This window comes from Schistocerca serialis, chromosome 7 (assembly GCF_023864345.2).
Source record: "Schistocerca serialis cubense isolate TAMUIC-IGC-003099 chromosome 7, iqSchSeri2.2, whole genome shotgun sequence".
NCBI lineage: Eukaryota > Metazoa > Arthropoda > Insecta > Orthoptera > Acrididae > Schistocerca > Schistocerca serialis.
This window is the reverse complement of record NC_064644.1, coordinates 417477445-417486257: the sequence shown is the minus strand read 5'-3', so window position 1 is coordinate 417486257 and position 8813 is coordinate 417477445.

Here is an 8813-nt window from a genome sequence, read left to right as displayed (position 1 = left end):
GATGGAAAACCGTGGCTTCGTCAGAAGAGTCGCGATTTCAGTTGGTACGGTTTGAGTGTGGTGCAGACTTCACCAAGCCAAGGACCCAAGTTGTCAAAAGGCACTGTCTAAGTTGATGGTTGCTCGATAATGTTGTGGACTATATTTACATGGAATGGACTGACTCCTCTGGCCCAACTGAACCGATCATTGACTGGAAATGGTTTTGTTCGGTTTTTAGGAGACCATTTACAGCCATTCATAGACTTCATGTTACCAGACAACGATGGATTTTTCATGGATGACAGTGCACTATGTCACTGGGCCACAGTTGCTCGCGGCTGATATGAAGACGATTCTGGGCAATTCGCGCGAATGATTTGGCCACCCAGATCGCCCGACATGAATTCCATCGAACTTTTATGGGACATAATCGAGTGGTCAGTTCGTGCACAAAATACTGCACCGACAACACTTCCGCAATTATGTACAGATATAGAGGCAGCATGGCTCAATATTTCCTACAGGGGTTTCCGACTGGCTGAGTCCATGCCACGCCATATTGCTGCAGCAGGCCGGGCAAATGGAGATCCGATACTATATCAGGGGTACTCCATGACTTCTGGCACCTGAGTGTATGTCGAAAGTATTTGTTTTCTATATCATTGCGCAACCACTCAATCTCCCCCCCCCCCCCCCCCCATCACCTTACATGTTCAATATTAGAGTGCATCAGAAAATATTGCATATTATTAATGTGCGTCTAATGGGGGGCTTTAGCGTACAGAGGTCTGAAATCATTGTCTCTGCTGTGTACGTACCGTGCAGCCTGGGGGTTGTTTCTAGAATGAAATTTTTCCACTCTACAGCGGAGTGTGAGCTTTCTTCCAGGAGTGCTAGTTCTGCAAGGTTCGCAGGCGAGCTTCTGTAAAGTTTGGAAGGTAGGAGACGAGGTACTGGCGGAAGTAATGCTGCGAGGACGGGTCGTGAGTCGTGCTTAGGTAGCTCAGTTGGTAGAGCACTTGCCCGCGAAAGGCAAAGATCCCGAGTTCGAGGCTCGGTCCGGCACACAGTTTTAATCTGCCAGAAAGTTTCGTATCAGCGCACACTCCGCTGCAGAGTGAAAATCTCATTCTGGACCTTGTATAGCATCTGAATCTGCAAATGAACAGAGTGTGGATGAAGTAGAAGTCATGATTCAGTTGCTAGAACGTAGAGCAATTAGTACACGCAGAATTTATTTCCACATGTACGGTGTTCCACATGCAACAATATGACGGACATTAGGCATGCAGTGCCTCTGAAGTCCATCCTTATAACTTACAGAGGATTCAACATCTTTGAGGAGCAGGTAATCCATAAGATTCAAATGATTTTTTGGACTCTACGCTACCGCCCCCCCCTTCAAATATTAACTATTTCTCCTAAATATACAAACAGAACGATATTATGTTCAATTGTCGAATAACACATTTCCCTTATCCAGTCTTAGATCTTTTACACCCTTTCCATTCGCAGTTATGGTCATGGCTCGGTATTTCAAGTCCCCTGTCGTTGTTCTACGTGTATGTTCGGGCTACAGGAACTACTGAAGGGATTTCACAAACAGATAATTTATGAAGTTTTCTTTGCATAAATTATAAATACTTCGTGCAAATTGGCTGAATTATGATGAATTACTCTCCCGACCCCGTGAAAACGACGCCATTGCCATCTAGCGGTGAATGACAAGGCTTCAACGCACAGATCTGTACGATGCGAAGTAGCCATGGCCACATTCCGAACGTGCAAACGCTCGTGTTTCTTTCGTATACCAACAACAAGCACAACGTGGTTGGCGCAGCGGAATCAGTAAGGGTGCCACTGAACATATTGAGATGTCTTAGGGCACTTTTTCACACTGCTAAACGAATCTCCTCTGGCGGAAAAGGTACTTTTGTGATCATACTTTTTTCGATAGTTTACTACAATTCGTGTGCAGCAATGCATAACGTGCACCAACTGAAAAGTAGCAACGTCGCTCATAAGCGTTAGTGGATTAGCGAGTTTCTTAGAGAAGAAAATAGACAACGCCACGAGCATCCTGAAAAAGTGGTGTATAGAACGGGAGTCAGCAATTTCTTGCAGATGACTACAGGAAGTTTCCAAGGACTTCCATAGATGGTTGGTGGACGCATATCCTAAAATGACAACTATTTCAGATTGTCAGTCTTTGCTTCCCTCAGATTAGCAGTCGCAACTCGCCCTCGTGTCACGGGCCACGTGCCTACATCAGTCATCACGTTGTTTTTTTCCTTTCTTTTTTACTTTGTTTTATTTCTGGCCTTCAGCCATGATCCATTCTCGCATCTTCCGATACATGATATGCCAGTAATTAAAATTGTACGGGGTGATACCAAAAGCCATGTCCATTAAGACAAATTCACACGATGAACCAGTAACTTCACTGACAAACTTTCAGGGGTGGTAGTATGAACCAAAACAAGAAAGAAAATGCCTGGTAAACAAGGGAATTAAAATGCATTACTAAGGAGCTATGTGCACTTGGTCAGTAGAGCAGAAATGTTTCACAGTACCGAAGACGAACAGGAGCCCATAGTTCGTATGGTGTGCTCTTAGAGCCCTTGTTTACCCGACGTTTTTTAGTCTTATTTCATATTATCACCTCTCAAAATACGGAAAGCAATGATCTTGCATTTCAAGAGATTTGCTTCACAGTACCGAAGATGAAGTGCTCGTAGCTCGTAAGGTATGCATTTTATAACCCATGTTTACTGGACTTTTTCTTGTTTTATTTCGTCTGTATTATCACACACACACACACACACACACACACACACACACACACACACACAATTAGCCTAGAATATTCACATTGGTTGTAAACATACTAAATAAGGTATGATGCTTGCATCATTGGTGTGAGATGTCATTCCAGACGCCAATTAAATATTGAACAAACAACATTCACGCCTCCAAAGAAATGTACGTGGTGTGCGCTGCTTAAATCGTTTAAGTTATCTGAAACTGATGATAAATATCTAGCACTATTTTCTGAATTTTATGCATAGCTCTACGCAGTGACCTGTAAACAAATTTAGAGATACAAGTCGTCCGGCCATAGATACTTCAGAGGTGTGGCTATAAAATAACGAGACTATTGCTGTAAAACATTTTATCTCAAAAAAACATTCATATTTAGTTATTGTCACCCTCAATATACTCCCCTTCTCTGTCCCTATAACACTCCATGCGTGTTTTCATTGATGGAAACAGTGCTGACAGTCTTCCTGAGTGATCTACTTGATGAGATAGGCCGCTTTTTCTTTCACTTCTGCAACGGACTGAAATCTTCTTCCTTTTAATGTAGAATTGACCTTCGGGAACAGATATAGATCAAGTGAGATGGTTCTAGATTAAGTGATTGAGGCGGGCGGTCTAACGATGGAAAGCTGTACTTAATTAGAAACCTCTTAACAGGTAATGCGGTATGAGCCGGTGCATAGTCTTTATGCAGAACCCATTACTTTTTCTCCCACAATTCGGGTCTTTTTTCCTTATTTTCCCATGAAGTGGAGCAAGAACCTCAAGTAGTAGTGTTGATTAAGAGTTTGACCTTCAGGACCCCAGTGAAGATACACAATTCCTTGAATAGCGACAAAAACCATCATCGTTTTGAATCTTAATTTGCTCGTTCAAGCCTTTTCCACTCACTGTGATGTTAGGCCCTTCCAATGCATGGACTGGCGCTTAGTTTCTGGATCATAAATGAGAAATCAAGATCTGTCACGTTATCACTAGACCTCGGATTTTTGGTAAAAACTTATTTTGTTCCTGATTAAATGAAGGCAATAAAAGTTGTACATACACAATTTACGCCAATTTATGATCGAAAACGCTAGTCTTATAACACCTAAAGCTACCTAATTTCAGATTAGTACTTGTTTGTACTTAAATTTTAAAAATCCAATTAAATAAATTTTTTATGACTAACATTCTTTTGTCGTATTCCCAGCTAAGAATTACGCAAATATTTTATCGAAAATTGTAATTTTATAGTACCTAAAATACCTAATTTCATGTTAGAACCTGACTGTACCTCATTTAAAATCCTAAAAATACCTAATTTCGTATTAGAACCTGACTGCATCTAATTTTTAAAAATCCAGTCAAGTAAAATTTCTATGACGAAAACTACTCTCCTGATCTTCATCGCTACTTAGAAAACAGTAACGGAATGATAACTGGTTTGTTTGCGTGCGTGAACGCCAGTCGTGAGTCGGACGAAGGCAGCATACGCCAGGCCGTTACAGCCCGCCCTGCACCGCAGAGCATTGTCTGTCGCTGTGAACCGTCAAATGGGCCGGCAGGGCACGGAGGGGCCTTGTGATCTGCCTCCGGCGCCTCCCTGTCTTGTCAGAACAGCCTAATCAGAACACCTGCAGTCTTCATTCAGTGGGTCAGCGTGCTGTTTGGATGTGGTGAAAAATTGCACAGCGACAATGTATTTGTGGAAAATCAAGCATGCCGCATGTAGCCAGCTCCAAATCATCTCTGATTTATCAGTGGTTACAAAAATTTACTGATTTCTCTACAGATGGAAGAATTACTCACTGCAATGTGTGCAACAAAGACGTAAGTAAAATGTCAACCTTTTACCTGCTACGCCTACTCAGTGATGCCAATGTTTTTCCCTAGTTAACTTGGACCAGACACATGCGACAGCAAAAATATGGTTTCTATATATTGAGCAGGATGAGGGAATATACAGACGATTCAAACATGTGGATCTCTGTCGATGAGACAACTGACAGACAAGGTCGGTATGTGGCTAACTTGATTGTTGACAACTGACAGACAAGGTCGGTATGTGGCTAATTTGATTGTTGACAACTGACAGACAAGGTCGGTATGTGGCTAATTTGATTGTTGGAAAGTAACATCCTGACACTCGCTCTGTATCTCATCTGATCTGCAGCAAGGAGCTTAAAAAAGACTAACCAGGAAACAATTGCTCACTTTGTTAATTAAGCCCTCACATTACTTTTCCCCAACATTTTAGATGAAAATAAAGCACTTGTAATCTACACTGCTGCAGCCGCATACATGATTGATGCTGTTAAATTGTTGAAAGTATTTTACCCAGCCTTGCTCCATATCACAATCTCTTGCCCATGCCATGAATCGTGTAGCTGAGACGACACGACTCGAATTTCCACATGTATATAAGCTAGTTTCAACCATCAAAAAGGTTTTTATTAAGGCACCTAAAAGAATCCAGTTCTTTCGAGACGAACTTCACAACGTACCACTTCCGCCAGAAACCGCAATTATTCGCTGGGGAACGTGGCTAGAAGCCGTGAAATAATATAGCGAGCATTTGGAAGACATTGAAAACATTGTTCTTAAATTGCGGGAGGAGACAATGAGCATTAGTTCAAAATGGCTCTGAGCACCATGCGACTTAACTTCTGAGGTCATCAGTCGCCTAGAACTTAGAACTACTTAAACCCAACTAACCTAAGGACATCACACACATCCATGCCCGAGGCAGGATTCGAACCTGCGACCGGAGCGGTCGCTCGGCTCCAGACTGCAGCGGCCAGAACCGCACGGCCACTCCGGCCGACAGCATTAGTTCAGTTGAAGGTCTTGTAAAGTACCCAACAATTTCCAACGACATTGAATTACACATTTTTGGTCCCTATTATTAAAGCTCCATAGTTTTCACGGAAACCAGACTACAAGCAACTGTGATTGATAGAAAAAATCAACGTGGTCCCAGCATACGTACTAACTCTGTGACACCATCATTCCCGGTATTTTACAGCAACACCTCCTAGTTAGGGCTGTGTGTGAACAAGACTCGAACAATTTACGTCACAGTTCGGGAAATCTCGGGTTCTATTCGACCTTTCGATCGGCCTGCGATCTAGTTGCCTTTTGTTGGTACTATTACAACGACCTGTCTTAGAGTTTTTAATACGCTATGGATTTTAACAATAAAAATAACTATCAAACACGCACTAAAATCTTTTCGAGGGTGCACGTCTCGCGTAACAACAGAATCTAATCAATAAATAAAGATTGTTCAAATGTGTGTGAAATCTTATGGGACTTAACTGCTAAGGTCATCAGTCCCTAAGCTTACACACTACTTAACCTAAATTATCCTAAGGACAAACACACACACACCCATGCCCGAGGGACGACTCGAACCCCCGTCGGGACCAGCCGCGCATTTGACCGCTGGGCTAGTCCCGCGCGGCCAATAAATAAGATTGTCTTCATGATTTTTTGTTCGATCGTCTCGCGATTTAGTCTTGTTTGATGCCACTATCTCCATGATTGGTCATTCCGCTTTATTTTATTCTCGCGATAAAAATTACAGTCACTTTAATACAATATAGTTTGTTCAGCATTTAGTTCTTGATTAGTTGTCTTGATTCTTTCATCTGAATGTTGCTTACCTTTACTTAAAAATCGGTATGAATGTTTCTTATATGCATACATACACTGGTGTCCAAAATTAATGCAACAAACGGCTATTTTCACGTCCAGTGCCTAATTCACGATACAAACATACAGACTGTGCAGATGTCCGTACAATCGTGTTCTGCACGGAAGACGGCATTTCTGTCAACGGACAACCACGGCAACATCAGGGCACCTCTCAAATTGGCTAGTGTTTGCCGGGTAGTCTCACATCCACAATCTGCGTGTACGCAGCCACAGGCGGTGCAGTCGAAGAATGGAAGGCCAGCCACAAACTGATGTGGCCCGATGGCTTAATGTGAATCGTTCTGTTGTTTCTGGCACGTGGCGGAAGTTTATAGAGATCGAAACTGTATCCCAAAGATCAGGGCTAGTCCGACCACGTGTGATATCAAAAAGAGAGGACAGTTATTGGCTGTAAAAGGACAACGGTACCGCCTTAGTACTGCACGGCAACTGGCATCTGACCTAGCTGCATCCACTGGACGTGTTGGATCGAAGCAAACGGCGTACAGGAGGCTTCGGCACATTGGTGTTTACTGTCGGAGACCTGCTGTATGTAGACCTCTGCCGCAGCTTTACAGCAGGTAACGTCTAGAGTGGAGTTGTCAACGTGCCACCCAGACAGTCGAACACTGGGCCAATGTTCTTTTCACAGATGAACCCCGATTTGGTATGGAGGGTGATTCTCGACGGATTCCCAATCTGGGGGTAACTTGGAACACGGTATCGGGATGCAAACATTGTGGAAAGAGACCGATATCGAGGAGGATCCCGAATGGTGGTGGCAGGGATTATGTTGACCACTTTATGACCTCTTCATGAAATTGTACGGGTGTATTGCAAAGGTTTAACTGCTGTCAGGTATCGTGACGAGACCTTGGGACTTCAAGTGCGGTTGTTGGAATGTCCTGTGGGTCCTGACTTCGTACTGGTGGACGACAATTCTCGATCTCGTAGAACACGGGTGGTCGATGTTTTCTAGGAAACGAAAGATATTGCACGCATAGCGTGATCCGCTCGCTATCCCAACTTGAATACCACAGCGCACGTATGGGATGCGGTAGGGAGACGGGCTGCATCACGTTAGCATCCACCAACGACTCTCCAAGACTTGTGAGCAGCTCTGCACGAAGAATGGGCGTTATTGCCTCAACGTGAGGTTGATGGCGTCATTCACAGCATGCCCCGTCGTTGCAGGAGCTGTACAGCTGCCAGACGTGGTCGCACCCCATACTGAGCACATTAACTACTTGTCGGAATGTGTGTGTGCAAATCCGTTAAGTTGAAAAAAACGAAGAACATTTTTGTCTACCGTTATGCATGTTGCTTTTGATTAGGTTTATATTCTTTACATTGTTTTTACTTTACTATAACCTGTTTTTACACTGTTTTGTAGCAAAATAAACGGAACCTTGAAAAAATTTACGTCTGTTGCTTTAATTTTGGGCGCCAGTTTTTATCCATACTATGTGGGAACGCGTACATAATGTATGGGAACGCATATTGTAAAATAGTTCAAACGCAATAGGAGTTTGGGCAATGGTAGGATTTATTTCGTTTCCTCCACTGTTTCACGAAACAGAAATTTACGCAGAGCCTTAGCTTATTGTTGTGGCTAGTTCGTACTTTCTTGCGTATCCCTTGCACTCGTGCCGCGCGAATCAAATGTCACGTGATTGGTCGAACAACTCTATACTGTATAGGATGCTGCGGCGACACAGGAAATCTCAAGCCCCCTCGAATGCGAGTATCGTTTGCCCAGCCCTACTCGTAATGCCACCCGCGCGAAGCCGGGTCGGGTCGCTAGTTCAGAACTACACTACTGGCCATTAAAATTGTTACACCACAAAGATGGCGTGCTACAGACGCGAAATTTAACCGACAGGAAGAAGATTCTGTGATGTGTAAATGATCAGTTTTTCAGAGCATTCTCAGAAGGTTGGCGCCGGTGGCGAAACCTACAACGTGCTGTCACGAGGGAAGTTTCCTACCGATTTCTCACACACAAACAGCAGTTGACCGGCGTTGCCTGGTGATACGTTGTTGTGATGCCTCGTGTAAGGAGGAGATATGCGTACCATCACGTTTCCGACTTTGATAAAGGTCGGATTGTAGCCTATCGCGATTGCAGTTTATCGTATCGCGACATTGCTGCTCGCGTTGGTCGAGATCCAATGACTGTTAGCAGAATAAGGAATCGGTGGATTCAGGGGGTAATACGGAACGCCGTTCTGGATCCCAACGGCCTCGTATCACTAGCAGTCAATATCACAGTTATCTTATCCGCATAGCTGTAACGGATCGTGTAACCACGCCTCCATCCCTGAGTCAACAGA